This window comes from Rhamphochromis sp. 'chilingali' (genome assembly GCF_963969265.1).
Source record: "Rhamphochromis sp. 'chilingali' genome assembly, chromosome: 17".
In the NCBI taxonomy this organism is placed as follows: domain Eukaryota; kingdom Metazoa; phylum Chordata; class Actinopteri; order Cichliformes; family Cichlidae; genus Rhamphochromis; species Rhamphochromis sp. 'chilingali'.
The window spans coordinates 4,160,111-4,181,181 of NC_137944.1; the positions used below are offsets into that span (position 1 = coordinate 4,160,111).

At 42.8% G+C, this 21,071-nt stretch overlaps 1 long non-coding RNA gene across 1 annotated transcript; it reads left to right on the top strand.

The window, feature by feature from the left end:
• The first annotated feature begins 375 nt into the window (after positions 1-375).
• On the top strand, positions 376-1,419 carry LOC308385009. The gene is made up of 3 exons (XR_013969437.1): positions 376-486; positions 822-1,028; positions 1,279-1,419. It is a non-coding gene; the product is annotated as an uncharacterized lncRNA (long non-coding RNA).
• The last annotated feature ends 19,652 nt before the right edge of the window (positions 1,420-21,071 follow it).

Genomic DNA, 21,071 nt, shown 5'->3' on the forward strand with positions numbered 1-21,071 from the left:
CTTTTCAGGGTCGCGGGGGGCGCTGGAGCCTATCCCAGCTGTCATAGGGTGAGAGGCGGGGTACGCTCTGGACAGGTCGCCAGTCTGTCACAGAGCCAACACACAGGGACAGACAACCATTCGCACTCACATTCATTCACACATTTGGATTATCCAATTAACCTATCCCCACAAGCTGATGATTGATGTACTCCCATTAAATCTCACTCCGATCCTTTAGGTGGTGATATTCATTTTTTAACTTTGCTTGGATGCGCTATGCAGTTGGAAGCAAGAAGTTGCCGCCATAAAAATCAAGACACTTGACAATAGTTGTGTACCTCAATTGATACATTGCACGACGTGTACGAGAAATGTCAAAAAGCTGTCCGGAGCTGCTGAGAGAAGCAGCGAATTTAATTGAAGAAGCTCTGAGGACAAATTCCCCGACTCCGTCAGCTCAGACACAGCAGATACCTGCGGCACCATTACATACACCTGTCCAAAGTAAGTAACGTCAGCCACGTGTTATACTAATTGATGACTTAGCACACAGTTAAATCTTAGCAATTCATATGAGCATCTAAATTTCAGTGGGCGGGGGTTGTGCACCTAGGTTTATGTGTGGTAGTTAGCTAATTATGCTTTGTGTGTGACTCACTTTCGTTGTGTGTGGATGGGGCATGAAACTAGATAGTCAGTAAAACGCCCTTATTTTGCAGCACCATGCCTGGTGCTGATGTGTAGCGTTAGTGACGTTTAAAATGATGCTAAGCTGAAAGTTCAGACTGTTGTAGCTGACTGGTGGTCTGTTCCGCTGGGATATTTTCTTTGTGTTGCAGCCGAGCTAGCAAGGCTCTTTGCTCCGTATAATGGTGGGAGTAGAAGAAATATGATAAGACGGTCAGCACAGAGCCTAGTACCTAGAAGAAGCTACACACATACGTTCTGTTGCTTGGCTGATCACAAGGCTAACAAAGTTCCAAGCATTCAGCTTAAAGCAGACCTCCATGCTGCAGGACTTGGAGAGCAAAAAGTGACATTTTCAGGTAAGTCTGATAGTAGAAATTTACCAGAGCCCAGTTTTGATTGTGGTTCACTGTAGGGTTTTTTTGTTTGTTTTTTGTTTTTATAATTTTTACCGTGAATGTGATAAATATTTGGTCATTTTAATTTAAATTGGACTTAAATTTCAACTGTGTGATTGTTATTTTGTGGCTATTAGATAGTACTGGCTTGTTTTCAAATATGTGGGTGTTTGATTGAATGGAGATTATCTGTTTATTCTTTTAAATACAGGGAATGACAATGATCCCGAGACTGTAAGAACTAAACTGATGGAAGTGTTTCCAAAGCTCCAAGAAGGGGGAGGATTTGAGTTTCTAAAAATTACAGGATCTACTCGTAGTCGAAATCTTGCATTGCTTCAATGTCCCAGCACTGGATATACCATTGCGTATCTGAAAGACCCATCTGCAGTGATTGGGCAGGCTACAATCTACATCCGTCCACTTCAACAGGACTTACACTTTGATTGTGTACATAAATCTATATTGTCATCATTTCACACATAATAATATAAATAAATAGCATTGTGGAATTTACATTTATAAATGGATGTTTTTTATCTTTTAGGAGAGCTCAGGTCATGCCTCTGGTCCACTCATCTCCTGTATTACTTGTCAGAAGGAATTTTCCTTTTCTGAAATAAAAATGCACAGAGACAGCTGTGCTGGGTAAGTACTAACAAAGACATATGTGTACTACATATTCATTTTACATTAGGAAAATGAGAGAGTATGACAATGTCAATTTTGTTAACTTCAAGGACATCCACGCAGGAATCACATAGAGAACGAGAGGGAGGCCATGTTGAAGAAAATGATAGAGAGCCAGCCACAGTCAGTGAAAGTGTGCCAGTTAGGCCTGAAACATCAGAAACCTCAGCTCAAAGTGCAGTAGTAACTGGTACTGAGGAATTTGTTCACAAAGAACCTGACAATGGTTTGTGTAAACACATAGAGCTGCTATAAGTTTGCAAACAACTTACATTCATTCAGTAATAAAATATTACCTTTAATAAAATTACTTTAAAATAAATAGTACTGCATGTAATCAACAATATAATTCATGACTATTAATGTTAAAATACTTTCTTGGGTTCTTAATGTTGTTTGGAAACCCTGAAAGTGATGCTAGGGTAACTGAAACCAGGAATCAAACCTCATTCTGTGCAGAAATGGAATATTTAGAATATTTCTGGTAATATGTATTAGAAGATTGATTGGGTGAATGCGACTGTAGTATAAAGGCCTTTTAGTGTTCGTGGTAAAACACTATATAGGTACTAGGCCATTTGCCTTTTGGTGCTGCACTGAATGACATTTTTCAGGTGTTCTTCATCTTTGACTGTAAAGGAATGCATATCTGCATGTAACATGTTAAGACGGTTTTTTCTATGTGTAATTGTTTCATTTATTTTTGCGGTCTAGATTGGGTGGTGATTAAAGATCCAGCTCATGCTGCCAAAGTTTTCAGAGAAAATCTACTTCGGGAACATGCATCTGGGACACCACTTCAGCTGAGGATGGATGTGAGGGACTCTGAGGAGGACAGAGACCGGGCACTTCTCTCATTCTATAAACAGCAGCAAGAATGGGCATGTCCACTTCATTGTACCCTTGATGGTTAGTAATATATATATATATATATATATATATATATATATATATATATACCAACCAATAACCTGCCTCAGTACTACATGGAAGCTCCTGTCAGGCATCATATCGGCTAAGATGAACAGGCACATGGGTCAATACATGAGCGGGACACAGAAAGGAATTGGCAAGAATACCAGAGGCGCAAAACACCAGCTACTGGTAGACAGAACAATCAGCCGAGACTGCAAGACCAGACTGACCAACCTGTGCACTGCCTGGATTGATTACAAGAAGGCCTATGACTCAATGCCCCACAGCTGGATACTGGAATGCCTAGAATTGTACAAGATCAATGGGACCCTAAGAGCCTTCATCAGGAACTCAATGGGGATGTGGCGTACAACACTAGAGGCCAACTCCAAGCCCATAGCACAAGTCACCATCAAGTGCGGGATCTACCAAGGAGATGCTCTGTCCCCACTGCTGTTCTGCATAGGCCTGAACCCCCTCAGTGAGATCATTAACAAGACTGGCTACGGATACCGACTACAGAACGGAGCAGTTGTCAGCCACCTCCTGTACATGGATGACATCAAGCTGTATGCCAAGAGTGAACGAGACATCGATTCACTGATCCACACTACCAGGCTATACAGCAATGACATTGGAATGTCGTTCGGACTGGAGAAGTGTAGTCGGATGGTAACAAAGAGAGGGAAGGTAGTCAGAACTGAGGGGATTGAACTACCAGAAGGCAACATTGCAGACATAGAGGACAGTTACAAGTACTTGGGGATCCCACAGGCGAATGGGAACCATGAAGAGGCCGCTAGAAAAGCTGCAACCACCAAGTACCTGCAGAGGGTCAGGCAAGTCCTGAGGAGTCAGCTGAATGGTAAGAACAAGATCCGGGCCATCAACACGTACGCCCTGCCCGTGATCAGGTACCCTGCTGGGGTAATAGGCTGGCCAAAGGAGGAGATAGAAGCCACTGACATAAAGACAAGAAAGCTCCTTACCATGCATGGAGGGTTTCACCCCAAATCCAGCACCCTGAGGCTGTACGCTAAGCGGAAGGAAGGGGGCCGGGGACTGGTGAGTGTCAGCACCACAGTCCAGGATGAGACAAGGAACATCCAAGAATACATTGGGAAGATGGCCCCAACTGACCGAGTGCTCAGTGAATACCTCAGGCAGCAGAAACCCAAGAAAGAGGAGGGAGACGAGGAACCATCATGGAAGGACAGGCCCCTGCACGGTATGTACCACCGGCAGATAGAGGAGGTGGCTGATATCCAGAAATCCTACCAGTGGCTGGACAAAGCTGGACTGAAAGACAGCACAGAGGCACTAATCATGGCAGCACAAGAACAAGCTCTGAGCACAAGATCCATAGAGGCTGGGGTCTATCACACCAGGCAAGACCCCAGGTGCAGGCTGTGTAAAGATGCCCCAGAGACAATCCAGCACATAACAGCAGGGTGCAAGATGCTAGCAGGCAAGGCATACATGGAACGCCATAACCAAGTGGCCGGCATAGTGTACAGGAACATCTGTGCCGAGTATAACCTGGAAGTCCCGAGGTCAAAATGGGAGATGCCCCCAAGGGTGGTGGAGAATGACCGAGCTAAGATCCTGTGGGACTTCCAGATACAGACGGACAAAATGGTGGTGGCTAACCAACCGGACATAGTGGTGGTAGACAAACAGAAGAAGATGGCCGTAGTGATCGATGTAGCGGTTCCGAATGACAGCAATATCAGGAAGAAGGAACACGAGAAGCTGGAGAAATACCAAGGGCTCAGAGAAGAGCTCGAGAGGATGTGGAGGGTGAAGGTAACGGTGGTCCCCGTGGTAATCGGAGCACTAGGTGCGGTGACTCCCAAGCTAGGCGAGTGGCTCCAGCAGATCCCAGGAACAACATCGGAGATCTCTGTCCAGAAGAGCGCAGTCCTGGGAACAGCTAAGATACTGCGCAGGACCCTCAAGCTCCCAGGCCTCTGGTAGAGGACCCGAGCTTGAAGGATAAACCGCCCGCAGGGGCGTGCTGGGTGTTTTATATATATTTATTTTTTATTTTATTTTATTTTTTTATTTTTGGCCTGTCCCGTTTGGCTCTTTTGCCCTCAGAATTGTTGTCTAAAGGCAAAGAAGGATGCCCAACGGATTTACTTTACCAAACTGACCATCCCAGCCTTGCCGTAATGGTCCATTTGATTCACCTTTTATTGTTTATTTTATTTTCACTTACTGAATACGGGACAGACTTGACTGGGGGAAAGAAGGGGAGAAAGAAAGAGGGAAAGAGAAACAGCTGAGAAGAGGGACGGGGGAGAAGGGCAAAAGACAAAAACCAACAGAACGGGCAGAGAAAAAAAAATGCATATATCAATCACCTGGATCACCTGCTGAGAAAGAAAAAAGAAAGCAAGCAGAAGAGAACAAGAGTAATAGAATAAACAACATCACAATGATATATGGGAATATGACAGTAAATACTAAATGTTAAACATTATTGTGCAGCACATAAGATCAACAGAACACAGTGTGCTTTGAGGTAGGAGCCAAAAAGGGTGTAGTTTGTGGGTGTGATCACCTGTGTGTACACCTGTGAGCATGGACGCGCTTGTTTTTTGTTTTTTAAAAGGTTCCTTCATGTAATAATCTGCTAGAGGGTGTGGGGGGGCCACAGCCCCGTCCTCCAGGGCATGAAGCAGGTGTGGAGGAGATCAAAACTCCAGACATCCAGAGGCCCCCAGAACACAAGAGACCAAGGAAGACCAACAGAGGGGCAGCTGCGCCACTGTCCCGGAAAGAGCTGAGGAGAGTCCCAGATGAGGGCTCACTCAGCAGCCGCGGAGCAGAAGCCAGGGGGAGTTGCAGTGACGCGCCCGTGAGCTCCGCCGGCAGCCAGCTGCGCCTGAGTGACCGAGCCCCAGGCCGAGAGGCCGGGGGCACCCCACCTCCGAAGTGGCCCGAGCGAGCCCCAGGCTCCAGGCCCCGATAAGCGGCCGCCAAGGAGTGAGCTGGTGTGTACCTGGACGCCCATCCCCGGACACAAAGAACCACCAACGCACCGATGTCTGAGGGGGTCCGCCACTGGCAGGGGAAGTGGTGGTAGGGGGAGATAGGCCTCCAAACCTTGGAGGGCCTGAGATGTCCCCAGAGAGGTGGCGCCTGACACCCAACCTAACATATAGACACAGACATACAGGCACACACAGATACAAACATCCATTCCCACCCTCATGCTCTCATATGCACTTACTCCACACTCAACCAACGTGGAGACAGACATAAAGAGACGTTGTACACACGATCACACTCCCCAAGCGTACTCTACAAACCGGGTCTAGGTGCCCCCGCCCCTGGAGGGGGGAACTGCACCCAGACCCAGGTGGTGTTTCCCTTTTCCCTGCGGTGGGGGGAGGCAGACCGCCCCGACTCCGCAGCAGCAGGAAGGCTCCACACTCCAGACCGCAGTCGGACGGCCAACTCCTCCTCCTAGCCCCCCTGCTCCAGCAGGTCGCAGAGAATGGGGGTGAGAGAAGACTCCAAACCTCCCTCCACCCGCTCATTGTAGTGCTGATGCATGATGGTTTTAAGGTGCATTTAAAACCCAGGAGGGCTTGGAGCTACCTGCCAGAGAGCAGCAGGTAAGCGCATGGTCCCTCCTGCTAGCCCTCAATGTCTATGTGTATTTAAAATTGAGAGGTAGGCAACGATGCCAGGGGTGGGGTGTACACCCTGATGGTACTTTGGACTCCGTGTATCGTGCCCACCCCCAAGATCCTATATGTATGTGTAATGAGAGTGTGAGTAATGTGAATGTCTAAGTTGTGGGATAAAATTGAGGTAGAGGCAGCCAGAAGGGGACAGGGGGGGGGGGGTAGCCTCCTCTGCACCCTGGTGACATACCCCTACTCCAAGGCCCTGCATGTGTGGGTGGTTGTGGTGGAGCGGGAAGAGGGAGGCAGCTGGAGATGGGGAGGGAAGGAAGGGAGGGGCAAGTGACCCCTCCCTGGGGTCAGCTCCCCCGCTGACCCCAGTAGGCACCCCCACACTCCGCGACCCGCCAGGGAAAGGGGGCCCAGGCCCATCCAGACCGGGGCCCAGTGCAGCAGCGCCGCCCGGCCCCACAGAGCCCGGGACAGTCCACCCAACCCCACCACAGAGAAAACTGCACCCACCCCACCATCCACTCATCTTCCAGACTACATAAGACAATAAACACCCAGGCTGAGATCTTCCTCCACCTCTCCTGTATCTCCCCCTCCTGCAGAGGGAGCTCCTGAGGAGAGGAAAGCTCCTGCAAGATGTGACAATCTCCCCCACCAGTTGAAGAGCCCCCCAGGTGGCTCGATGCACCGGCGGCACCCTGCTCCAGGGCTGGGCCCCCATGCACCCACCCGCCCACAATCCCGGCAACACACCAACCAGGACCCAAGCCCCCGAGGCCCGGTCCGGGTCCCAGCCCAGAGACGGAGCGCCCCCAGAACCTCACGCCCATCCCGGACCCACCCAGGGGCAGCCAGGCTACCAGGTCAGTAACCCACGTCCGTCAGCACAGACCCTCCCCTAGCCCCGCTGCACGCAGCCGCGAGGAAACAGTCACCTGAGAGCCAACAGAGCCCCTAACCGGACATGACCGCTACCCCGGGTTGAGCCCCCCAAGGAAGATGCCTCCGGGGAACCCCCCGACGCCCTAAGCCTGTCCCTACCCCCACACCAATCACAACAGTGAAGGCGGGACCAAACTATGACCCCCCACCCCCACTAGGTGATGGAGCTGATCAAAGGAGCCCAGAGCAATTGATCTGATGTGGTGGCAGAGGCTGTATCAAGACTAATGTAATCTAATAGATAATTTCTATATTGGTTAGAATTAAGATTATTTTTATTTTTCCAGTTCATGAGGACTGTTTTCTTGGCTATGCATAGGGCAGTGAAAACCATATGGGCTATATTCTTTTCTGAAGTGACATTATCTAAGCTGCCCAACAAACACACTAAGGGGGAAGTTGGAATGTTACATTTCAGACACTTCGATAAGTCTTCACATATCTCGCGCCAAAACTTCTGAACTGGTGGACAGAACCAAAGAGCGTGGATATAATTGTCCGGTGAATTGGTTTGGCAGTGTGAGCAGTTGTTGGTAGACGTAAAGCCCATCTTGAACATCCGATGACCTGTATAGTGCACTCTATGTAATATTTTGTATTGAATTAATTGAAGACTGGGATTTCTAATTAGATGAAAGGTTTTTAAGCAAATCTGAGACCAGAAGTTTAGGTCTAAGTTAACTGATAAATCCGCTTCCCATTTTGCAATAGGAAGTGATATTGATTCATCTGTTTTAGAAAGCATTCTGTATATTTTGGATAGTAATTTGGGGGGTTTAAGAGTAAGAAATTGAACCACTCTTGGTGGTGTTTGTAGTTCAACTTGACCCGGTTTAAATTTCTTTTTTACTATGGATTTAATTTGTTGATATTCTAAAAATCTTTTCTTGTTGATCCCATATTGTGTAACTAGTCCGTCAAATGAAATAAATTCTGTTCCTTCTAGTATATGTTCTAAATATTTGATTCCTTTATCACTCCAATCTGAAAAGTTTATCATATTATTGTTTTGTAATATGTCAGGGTTGTTCCAGATAGGTGTACGTTTGCATGGGATTAATGAAGACGCCGTCAATTTTAGAAACTCCCACCATGCTGTCAGAGAAGAGCTGATGTTTATGCTTTTAACCTTCCTGCCTTCTTGGGACCTTTTTGTGCCACTGCTATGTGTTAAATGGCTGCCATTTCCACTGTGTTCAGTGGAATATAACCAAACTTGCCACAGGATAGTTTTTACCTGTCAATGTTAATATTCCAGTGTGAATTCCTTAAATCAGCCTAAAATGGCTGAGCAGCAGAAATCCCCACACCCATCACCCTGGGGACCATTTTCTGCCCATTGACTTCCATTATAAACGCTATTTTTCAACCCCAAATTATCATCATATGATTTTATTTTTTCTTCTTTTCTTGGATGTCAATGAAGACTCAGGGCCTTGAAGTTTTAATTTTTAAATTGCAAAAAAAATGCAAAAAAAATAATGGCAGGTCAAAATGTATGTTGGTGCCAATCTTTGGTCCATCTAAAGGCCTACTTATAATGACAATCACATATTACTTCAACTGGTTTTTTGTGGAAATATTTAGTTTCGTTTTTTGGTTTTTGGGGCTTATAACACAGGGCGCTCATGTAATAACACTGGGATTTGAAGGGTTAAAACAACGAAAATATAATTAAAACTTTACATGAATATTTCAGGGAGAAGTAGTTTTACAAGGTTGGCTAATTTAAAGTGGAATAAAATATGGATATATGGTCTTTTTATGGCGTGGCTGAGAATGGTCCCTAGGGTGATGGGTGTGAGTTTTTTAAAGGATGGCAGGAGGGTTAAAGCATTCATGTCGTTGGATGTTTGAGCTGATAAATGGTAGGTCTCAGATCTCTAGATTATTGCAGAGTGCTTGTTCTACATCTAGCCAAGGTTCATCTAAGAGGGTGTGTTTTAGCCATCCTGAGATAAACTGAAGCCTGTTGGCTAAGAAGTAGTGCTGAAAGTTAGGCAGTTCTAGTCCTCCTTTATCCTTGGTCTTTTGTAGTGTTTTTAAGCTTATACGTGGGGGTTTATTTTTCCAAAGGAATTTGGACATACATGAATCTAGAGATCTGAACCAATCTTGTGGCGGTTTAGTTGGGATCATTGAGAATAAATAATTTATTTTTGGTAAGACCATCATTTTTATAGCGGCAACCCTTCCCATGAGTGATATGGGTAGACATTTCCATCTAGCCAGATCATCTTCTACCTTCTTTAAAAGTGGGATATGGTTTAATTTAGTTAGATCTGCAAGCTTGGGAGAAACATTAATACCTAAATATTTTATATTTCCCGATTGCAGTGGTGTAGAAGAGGAATTATGGAAGGAGCAATTAATCGGTAGGACTGTAGATTTTGACCAGTTAATTGAGTAATCTGATATTCTTGCAAAAGAGTTTATCAATTCAATCACCCCAGAGATATTGGTTTGTGAATTTTGGAGAAAGAGTAACACATCATCCGCATAAAGGCTGATTTTATGTTCCACGTTCTTGCATTTTATGCCCTTAATTACTGAATTCTGTCTAATTGCTGCTGCTAGTGGTTCGATAAAAATTGCAAATAGTGAAGGGGAGAGTGGGCATCCCTGCCTGGTGCCCCTCAAGAGACAGAAGCTGGAGGATGTCTGGTCATTTGTTCTAACACAAGCTGTTGGGGAATTATATAATATTTTTAACCAGTTTATGAAAGAGGATCCAAAACCAAATTTGTGTAAAGTTGCAAATAGAAATTTCCAGTTAACTCTGTCAAATGCTTTTTCTGCGTCTAAAGAGAATATTGTAGTTTCTAGGTTTTTACTGTATGAGTAGTCTATCAAATTAAGTAATCTGCGTGTATTTGTTGATGAGTGCCTACCTTTTATGAAACCAGTTTGGTCAGGATGAATTAAGAGGGGGGTTATTTTCTCCAGTCTCTTTGAGAGAGCTTTGCAGATTATTTTAAGGTCTACATTTATAAGGGATATTGGACGAAAAAAAAAGTAATAGAAATATATTGTGTTAAATAAATTTAATTAGTTAAATGTCTTTTAATGGAGTTGTCTTAGTGGCTTATTGATTTCATGTGGCTGAAATGCATCATACGATGAGCTCCGTTGGCCAATCATGCTAACTACAATGACAGTTATAGTGTTTTTACTCTATCACACAGAAGTAGCCCTGTTACAGTGAAAAACTGAATTGAATATTAAATAAATTTAATTTGTTACAGGTTAATAAGTTTGTTGTGAATGGGCCCAGTGGTCCTAAATAATATACCTTACCACTATTAATATAAATGTGTATTGTACAATACTCCTCTTTTTTTGTTTTCTGGCAGGGTCAGGATTCTAGGATTCCAACCAAAATAATATTGCTTTCTCTTTTAAAAAAAAAAACAATAAATAAACAATGTTTTTAATTAAATAGGTTTGGCAATAATACTCAGCAATTTTTTTTGTACAGTGTAATCATCTGTATTTTATTCCAGGTGATGCTGCTGTTGGACAAGGAGTGATGCGGTACTTTGTGACAACAATAATATCCAAACTCCAGTTTGGATTCAGAGTAGATCTTGGTAAGTGTACCACTATTTTCATATGCTTTTGTTGTGGAATTTTTCCATTTAAATAAAGCCTGCAGACGAGCGGTAGCTAACATTCTTTAATCCAAACACACAAAGAACAGACAACCAAGCTTGGTGGAGCCTGCATGTCCGCGGGACAGACGGTCAGCAGAGTCTCTCTGAGCCCAGCATGGCTCTCAGTTAAATACCTTCTCCAGGAACAAAAGGCAGTACACACTGTTTCACACCTTAAGGTTCACACTCCCTTGCTACCTCCCAGAGTCCTCGAAGAGACAAAAGACTCTTCCTGTGGAGTCGTCTGCTCCCCTAACTTCCTTACCTAGACCCCCATCATTTGTCTTGCTGTATGAGTGTGAGACTTGTTAAAATCCAGTGGCACCAAGGCATTATACGATAAAATAATGTGATTAATACATAAGTAAAATAAATTCCTATACACGGTATTTCACCACTTTTAAATGTATTTTACTCTTATGTGGTGTTTGTGTCTGGATTTTTTTTTTTTTTAAATTAACTAAAGGATAATATTGGTATATATTATCATAATTACCTTACTCTCCTTGTTTTAAAGCTTGTGATAATTTTGAAAATTCAGTTTTACATAAAGCACTGGCAAATTTAAAAAAGTAAAATAAAGAAAACCCTGCTTTCTTGGTACTTCTAGGAGGAATGGGTCGAACACTGCTATTTGAGGGTGAACCGGACCATCTGGTCCCAGCAACATCAGAGGTACTTATCGAGAGCAGCCTCTTCCGGGTTGCAGGAAGGATGTTGGCCCACACCTTTTTGCATGATGGTCCCCGTGTCACAGGATTAAGTCCTGCAATAATTCACGTGCTGTTCAATGGTGACCCGGAATTGGCAACAATTGTTATAGAAGACTGTCCTGATCTGCACATCCGGAGTATCATACAAATGGTATGTAAAATTAAAAAAATAATTGAATTACAATTAGTGTGTGGACTACCATAATAACTTGTTTAATCTTAATTTTAGCTTGAACTCGAAGAACTTACTCAGGAACAGCAAGACACAGTCTCTGATCTTTCCCTGTCTTGGGATCTCCCAGCAGTAAATAAAACAAATAGGAGATGGCTGCATAACAAACTTCTAGTGCATGCGGTAGGTTCTTGCTGGTTAAGTATCAAAGACATTGTTGTAGTTGTTGAAATTAATAAGCAGACGGATTTGTATAGAGTAGCTTTTTCTTCAACACTGGCAGGCAATGGTCATGTTTCCTTCCCCCCCCCCTTTTTATTAGTGCCGAAATTAGTTTTGTAAATATTTGGTTTTTAAGCACTAAAATTTACCATTCTCCCAGTCAAGTTAAAATTCTTCTTCTTCTTAAATCATGCACATAGTTTTTCATAACCAAAAGCTGACCTTTTCCTTCATACCTGGAAGTGTTGGCACTCACACCCTAATTCCACAAATGCGCGCACACAAGATGAAACTTCAAACACAGAAATCCCGTTACAAAATATCTTCAGGCTGTAGTATACTGACAGCAGTTAAAAAATTTACTGTATGTTTGTGTTTTTAAAATTCCCTTCTTAAAATAAACACATTCCAAATCACTACTTGATTTAGAAAGGGAATCTGCCCACTCACCCATCAGTTATGCCTTCAGCAGAACAGTTATCTCAAGTCTGCATTACCACGTTTTGCACTTAAATAGGAATTAAAGACACATTGTAGTTAATGAAAAAGGTTACCTTAGCAATTTTTTTTATTTATTTTTTTTTACTGCAGAATGTGGTTTGATGTTGGGAAAATAACAAAGCCCCCATAAAAGATGTGTGTGTGAATTGAAAAGTACACTCAACAAAAATATAAACGCAACACCTTTGTTACTGCTCCCATTCCCCATGGGATGGACGTAGAGACCTAAAATTCATTCCAGATACACAATATAACCATCCCTCCCAAACAGTGGTCACAAAGCAGTCCAAATGTGTGGTAGTGGTCACATCTGCTATATTGAGATAATCCATCCCACCTCACAGGTGTGCCACATCAGGATGCTGATCTGACATCATGAGTAGTGCACAGGTGTACCTCAGACTGCCCACAACAAAAGGCCACCCTGGAATGTGCAGTTTTTTGCGCTATTGGGGGTCTGGGGACCCAGAACCGGTCAGTATCTGGTGTGACCACCATTTGCCTCATGCAGTGCAACACGTCGTCGCATGGAGTCTATCAGATTGTCAATTGTGGCCTGTGGAATGTTGGTCCACTCCACTTCAATGGCTGTGCGAGGTTGTTGGATATTCGTGGGAACTGGTACACGCTGTCGTATACGCCGGTCAAGCAAATCCCGAACATGCTCAATGGGTGACATGTCCGGTGAGTATGCTGGCCATGCAAGAACTGGGACATTCTCAGCTGCCATCTGCCCTGAACAATGTGAACCATGATTCATCCGTGAAGCGCACACCTCTCCAACGTGCCAGACGCCATCGAATGTGAGCATTTGCCCACACAAGTCTGTTACGGCGACGAGCTGGAGTCAGGTCAAGACCCCGATGAGGACGACGGGCATGCAGTTGAGCGTCCCTGAGACGGTTTCTGACAGTTTGTGCAGAAATTGTTTGGTTGTGCAAACCAATTGTTCCAGCAGCTGTCTGGGTGGCTGGTCTCAGACGATCTTGGAGGTGAACCTGCTGGATATGGAGGTCCTGGGCTGGTGTGGTTACACGAGGTCTGCGGTTGTGAGGCCGGTTGGATGTGCTGCCATATTCTCTGAAACGCCTGTGGAGACGGCTTATGGTTGAGAAATGAACATTCAATGCACGGGCGACAGATCTGGTTGACATTCCTGCTGTCAGCATGCCAATTGCACGCTCCCTCATTGCTTGTGGCATCTGTGGCATTTTGCTGTGAGACAAAACTGCACATTCCAGGGTGGCCTTTTGTTGTGGGCAGTCTGAGGTACACCTGTGCACTACTCATGATGTCAGATCAGCATCCTGATGTGGCACACCTGTGAGGTGGGATGGATTATCTCAATATAGCAGATGTGCCCACTACCACACATTTGGACTGATGTGTGACCACTGTTTGGGAGGGATGGTTATATTGTGTATCTGGAATGAATTTTAGGTCTCTACATCCATCCCATGGGGAATGGGAGCAGTAACAAAGGTGTTGCGTTTATATTTTTGTTGAGTGTATATTACTGTAAACTGTGCAAATTTATTATATTTGTCTTTGGTGTATACAGTCTACTACAGTGTAAATAGATATGGCAAAGCACGTCAGTGTGTCTTCATGTAAATTTCCTCTACCGTGCCAACTTGTGTAGAATTCAGGAGGATATTTGTTCTTATACTATGGCTTGTGTCTCTCTGCCTGGAAGGTTATTGGGAGAACCATGCGCCAACTCAAACAGCAGAGAAAGGGAATCAAGGATGTCATGGTATGGCCCCTGCTAACGAGTAGGCCAGATGTTGTCCCGCTTCTTCTCCCACGAATGGCAGAAATGCAGTTCACACCACAGGTAAACCAGTTCTTTCTCATCACTGATAAGAGCGGTCCCCAACCTTTTTTGCACCATGGAATGGTTTATGTCCGACAGTATTTTTAGAGACCAGCCTTAAATCTGTAGTGGATTAATACAACAAAATAAAACCAGTACCGCTAACAAAAAAAGATGTATTCATAGCACACGGGTAAAGAACCAAGGAAACAGAGTTAACGATAAAAACCCTGAAAACCATAAATTTCACACCTGAGCATCAACTCTCACAGCCCCTGTACCTGATGACTCACCGACCGTTCCGTGGCCGTGGACCACTGATTTATGAGACCTTATTTATAAATGTATTTGGCGAACTTTCCATGATATAATATACTGAAATTGTTGTTTCCTATTAATAAAAATGATAAAATATATATTCTTTTCACCAGTACTGTAGACCAAGTTGTCCTCTTCCATGTTCTATCAGATGGTAATAGACAAAATCACATGGGCAGCTCAGGATAGTGATGAAGATGAGGAATTTGATGTTGAGTCCATGTGCCGCATCACTGGATTTCTACGGATCTTCATTGAAACCGGTATAGGCACCTTTTTTTTTTTTTTTAAATAAAGCTATTGCTCATATTGCAAATGCTTGATAATAAGCATTGAAAGTTATAATGTATGAAATTCACAATTTCACTGTATATTCTCTGCAGCATGATGAACAATTAACTAAATGTTTTCTTAACTCCATTTCTGACTTTCTGGCTGGCCCAACTGATGAAATTCTGGGTTGGCTGGGAGATGCTTCCTCCTGAGCTCACTAACAGATCACTTATTCATAAATTTCAATAACAGGCTTATTATACTCACCAGGGACACGCACACCTCTTGCATTCAGAAATCCATGCATTAGCTTGTAGCCGGTGTTTGGATGGCTTCTGTGGACTTCACTTACAATACGATCCAACTCCTCATCAGTAACAGATGAATAGAGGTCTGTCTTTCTACACAGATGAAAAACACTGAGTAATGTTGGAGTTTACGAAATATTATCTTAGACTGGTCGACAATCAGGTCTATAAGTGATGACGTGATGAATCCTGCTTCCACGCTCAAACTGATCTGTGTTTTTTAAGGCTGTTGTGCTTTTAACACGTTTTAATGCTTTGCATCTTGGTCTAACTAATCTCAACAAGCCCCTAAAAACAGTCAGTGATCACTGTCGGCCTCTCTAGGGTTTCATTACCACTGTTGATTTTAAAACTCAGTTTTTAAAACCTGGGTGTAACTGCAGCCCAGCCCATGCAGCAGTATATTAATGACTAACCTATATTAATGACTGGGTGGATTATCTCGATTGTTCTCCTGACTGAAGTTTTGTCCATTTACAGCAGGGGTCTCGAAGTCCGGGCCTTGAGGGCCGATGTCCTGCAGGTTTTAAATGTGTCCTTGAGCCAACACAGCTGATTTAAATGGCTAAATTACCTCCTCAACATGTCTTGAAGTTCTTCAGAGGCCTGGTAATGACCTAATTATTTGATACAGGTGTGTTGACCCAGGGTGAGATCTAAAACCTGCAGGACACCGGCCTTCGAGGCATGGAGTTCGAGACCCCTGATTTACAATCCTGCAATGCGATTGCATTTTGGCCCTAAACATCGAGAAAAGTTAGCGTGCTCCAGCTTCACTGTGTCTATGCTGTGTAGCTAGCGATCACATAGCACATCATTATATACCAGCTAGCCCAACTTCATTAACCCCACAAAACGTTTACTTTCCTGTCTTCATTTATGTGAAGTGATAGCAGAGCTGTACATCTTAATTTGATTTAGAAAATCTCTTGGTGTGAACATGCAATATTATACTTAGATGGAAACTAGCGAGCTAACTTCCTGCTAACTTCTAACTCCGTTAAATTTCATAAATTCTGTTTTCATGGATGCCTGGATGTAGAGCTGGGCGATAGAACGATAACGATATGTATCGCGATATAACTTTTACTCGATAGAGAAATTAAACTATCGCGATAGACTTCACCGCTCTTGTCCTCTTAAAAAAAAAAAAAAAAAAAAAAAAAAAAAAGGTCAGCCAATCCAAATTAAGTAGCGCAGAGCCGAACCAATCACAGCCGCAGCGTCACGTCGCGTGACTTGTTATGTACAGCACAAGTGCCAAGCCGCACGTGTGTTTGTTTGGGAAGCAGCCAGCGGGTAATGGAGCCAGCGCGTAATGGAGGAAATGAGTGTGCCGACTAGAAAAATCAACCGAGCGTGACCGAAGAGAAAACAGATGATGGTTCCAATGCCGGAGAGATTGTCGAACGGAAGAGCCATAGAAGTTCCGTAGTGTGAAGGTATTTCGGCTATTTCAAGTCTGACAAAAAACAGAGTAGCGTGCACTGTAAATTGTGCCGAAAGCAAGTCTGGAAATACAATAAACTGGTGCATGCGTCACACTGTGCGCCACGTTATTGTTTCGGTGAAATGCATTTCTACAATACTGTTACTGTTAATTCTACTCTCTGCAGTGTTTAAATGCTTACATATACACACAGTTAGTCCCTCCACACATACGACTCGGTTCTGCTTCTATGCCCCAGCTTTTACTTTTTCCCACCGAGGCTTCTAGACTTCTGATTGGCCAACATTTCTGCACGGTTAGGAATCTAGCGCCACCTGCTGCTTTGGCATGTTCATAGCAGCGTTTTCCTTCATTTCTGCCTTTATGTGTGTGAAAACGGAAAATCTCAGTTTTCAAAAACACCCGTGTACGCGTGGATGTAGCCTCAGTCTCTGACTGGAAGCGCTAATTCGTCATTCGTCATTTGTCAGACTAAAGTAACTGTTAAAACTGTTTGAAAAGCTCAGCTATACAACAAGGAGAGATTGAGAATTTCCTTTTAGTTCTCAGTTTATTTGATATTGACAAAAGTTAGTCAGTTTTGTCTGTTCTTCTGTAAAACAAACTAAGATTTATTTTTAGAATTAATATTTTGTTTCTAAGTGGAATTGACAATTTAGTAGTCTGTTTCGTTTGTTCTATTTTGAAACTTAACCGCTTTAGCGGCTGCCTTTTGTGTAGTTTGTAATATTTGCCTTTATTTATCTGAAAAAGTCTCATGTTCCTTAAGTACATCTACCCTGTTGAACTTATTATGGGAAATAAATATTTAAATAAAAACAAGCTGCTGATTATTTCACATTTTACTTGTGAGCAACGGCACATTTAAATCTTACAAATATAGTTATTTGGCTTATATCGTGATATATATCGTTATCGCCTGAAATGAAAAAAACATATCGTGATATGAAAAAATCTCGTATCGCCCAGCTCTACCTGGATGTTAAACTTAATTGTTGCACCTGGTAAAGGAGCAACGCTGATAATTTTATTACAGAATTTAGACAGTTTTTCAATTCTCAGTGAGTAAATACCTTAAGCCGTTTTGTTCCATACGCCTCCTGACTGTCCTTTCAGACACTCCGAACCTCGTCGCAATTTCACTCGCTGTCAATCCACAGAGAACATGATGCTCTAAAACGTCAATCGGTATATCAAAAGCGGGGCGTCCCGTTCTGTGAGTTTGCCGCTGTTCCGCGATGCTTTGCTGGAGTACTTCATGTAAGTTTGCAGTCACTCTACCATCAATGTCTTGGTTGGAGAGTGCGGAAATAAGTCCAAGAATTTCAATAAATTCCTCAGTTTTATTTGTCACATGCTCCGGCTGAGCAATTCCTGCTTCAACATTATCTGCTAGGTCTAAAATATCTCTTACCAACTCGAGAGCGATTTCACGAAAATCCCCCATGACGGTAGCCATGTTTTGCAAGGAGCCACTCCAGACCAAAGCAATAGTTTTTGACTCGATAGGTGTTAACCCCGCCTCCTTGCCGTGATGGGTGAGGCTGACAGATAAAATTATTTCATGATGAGAGCCAGGCGCCAGGACTGCCAAAATGAAATAAATAAATACACCATTAAATAATTAATTAAATGTGTCAATAATTAATTAAAATGTGAAATACATAAATAATTAATTAATTAAATGTGTCATAACTATTTATTTAATTAATTAATTCCAATTTTAATTAATTATTGCCACATTTAATTAATTATTTAATGGTGTATTTAATTAATTCATTATGGCAGTCCTGGCGTTCCATACTGTTGGCATCAATATCAAAAAACTGTAAAAGATGCCAAAAGACAACACTTATCTGACATTATTTCGTCAAACTGTCGCAACCTGCATGTTTTATTTAAAACCATTAACTCTGTTCTTAGTGCACCACATACTGACTGCAGCCTCGTCTGCAGCCTGTAAACGTTTTTTTAAACACTCTTTTATTGAGAAGGTCTCCTCCACCGGGGCTCAAATCTCTTGGTAGCCCTACTGAGACCCCCAATGTGTATTTAGATACCTTGGCACAGTACGTTAAACCAGCTGTGACAAACATGGAGGTCAAAGTGAACTCTGAACTGAAGCTTGGCAGTCAGATTAAGGCAGTGGTAAAATCAAGCTTCTTTCAGCTCAGGCAGCTGATAAAATAAAGACATTTATTTCACAGCAGCACTTTGAGACAGTTATCCACGCCTTGGAGGGAGCTGAGAGGTAACTCAGGTTTTAAAAAGGCCAAATCATCATCCAGGGATGAACAATCATATTTAAAATCTGGATGCATGGGTCTCGGAGGCAGAGGAACATCACTAGGACACATGAAAAACGTCACTTCATCATCCAGGGATGAACGATCATTTTTCAAATCTGGATGAATGATCTTGTCAGTGTCCTTTGAATGAAAGCTGGCATCAGCAGGTGGAGGATTTGAAGAAACTGGAACATCCCAAGTCATCAGCCTCATGCGTTTAGGCATCAAATGTTCCTCTTCATCCTCCACAGAAATAACACTTGAATATCTGCGCTTTCTACCCAGACCTAACTCTGCAATGGGTGGAGGTGTCAGAGGCAGAGGACACATTAAAAAGGCCAAATCATCATCCAGGGATGAACAATCATATTTAAAATCTGGATGCATGATCTTGTCTGTGTCCTTTGACTGAAAGCTGGCATCAGCAGGTGGTGGACTTAGGAGCTCACATGCAGGTGCGCTGATAGGTCTGAACATGAAAGCGGGAACTTCATTGTCCAGAGCACAACGGTCTGCACTGGATGAGTGTGGGAGCTTCTCCTTTGCCCGTGGAGGAGGCAGACTTTGAGCCAAAGGGATCTCGTGTTGCAGAGAAACATTCAAGTCATCTGACGTTTTGCTCTGTTACATATTATTATTGTTGTTGTTGGATTTTTCTTTAAAAATTCACACAATTTAATGTTTAGAAACAGACACAGTGAAGGGTAACTTACCACAGCTCGAGCCATTTTAGGCGTCTGTCAAGGCAAAGACGCAGGATTTGGTTTCTCTGTGTAACATTACAGGACAGTTGTCAGTTTCAGTTTCAAGTCAGTTGGATAAATTCATATCAAACTTCTCAAACTGTATCATTAAAGCGTTGTTTAGGTGGACAAATATGAAAGATATGAAGATAAAAACAGTAACAGCTGGCAATCAAGGGAAAACAACCTTATGAAAAAGGTCTTAATCATTATTGTTTAAAAGTAAATCTTTCAGTCCTTACTTCAGTGATTGTTTGAAGTCTCTGTGCTTGTTGTCAGTCGCAGATTTGTGTAAAATATTTGCAGTTTGTGCATAAAGTTTGCAGGAGCTCCAAAGTTTGTCTGTTCAATACCAAAGTAATGAGGAGACTGAGTGCAGGTTTGGAATCCTCAGTGACAGAAGAATGCAGCAATGTTTGAATTTGTTATATTAACAACAACTACCAGGATCATACCATAGCAGCACAGTGATGCCCAATCAAATGTCAGGTACAAGGGATAGCCCACATACACATCCAACAGCACAGTAAAGCAATGGGCACCAATGCCACCAGTCAGGCCTTAAAAATACCAGAGTTATATAACAGCACACTGACAGTGTCTCATACAAAAATATAAAATGTATAAATACAGTTAATATAATTTTTATTTACATTTTATTTAATTCTCTTCATATAGTGCCAAACAGATGTCTCAAGGCGTCACTGTTACAACATAGATAAACATGAAATCCATTATTTAATTCTCTTCCATTCACTCCAGTTCAATTCAATAGCTATATAGATGGATAGACAGATATTTTATTAGATACTGTATTATATACTATATTGATTCCAAATGGAGAATTAATGTGTTATATCACCAGGATAATGAATTCAAGCAGTACAATCTCCAATAAACAGACAACACAGTTCAAGTTCAAAGTGCAATGTGTGCAGGATCCAGGCTTTATATTGTAAGATGCAAAATGTTTATATATACATAATATTGTCACTGTGGCTGATGTGATTGCAGTATGAACCCAAAAGCAGACAAGGGAGAGATGGAACTGAATCTTAACAAAAAGCAAACCATTTATTAGGTTGAAAAAACATGAACACAAAACAAGGCCCAGCAAACAGGGGTGAAAACTAAAACCTACACTGGGAATAACTCGGTACAACTATGACAGGAAAAACATGAACATGAACCTAAACAGAATCAGGAGATAACCTGAAACCCGGAATAACGTGAACGGAGGAAAACAGACGCACCAACACTGACCAGAGGAAGACAGCGGACTTAAATACACAGAAGAGAAAGGAGGGAAGTGGAAACACAGCTGACACAAATGAACCTGACACCACAGGG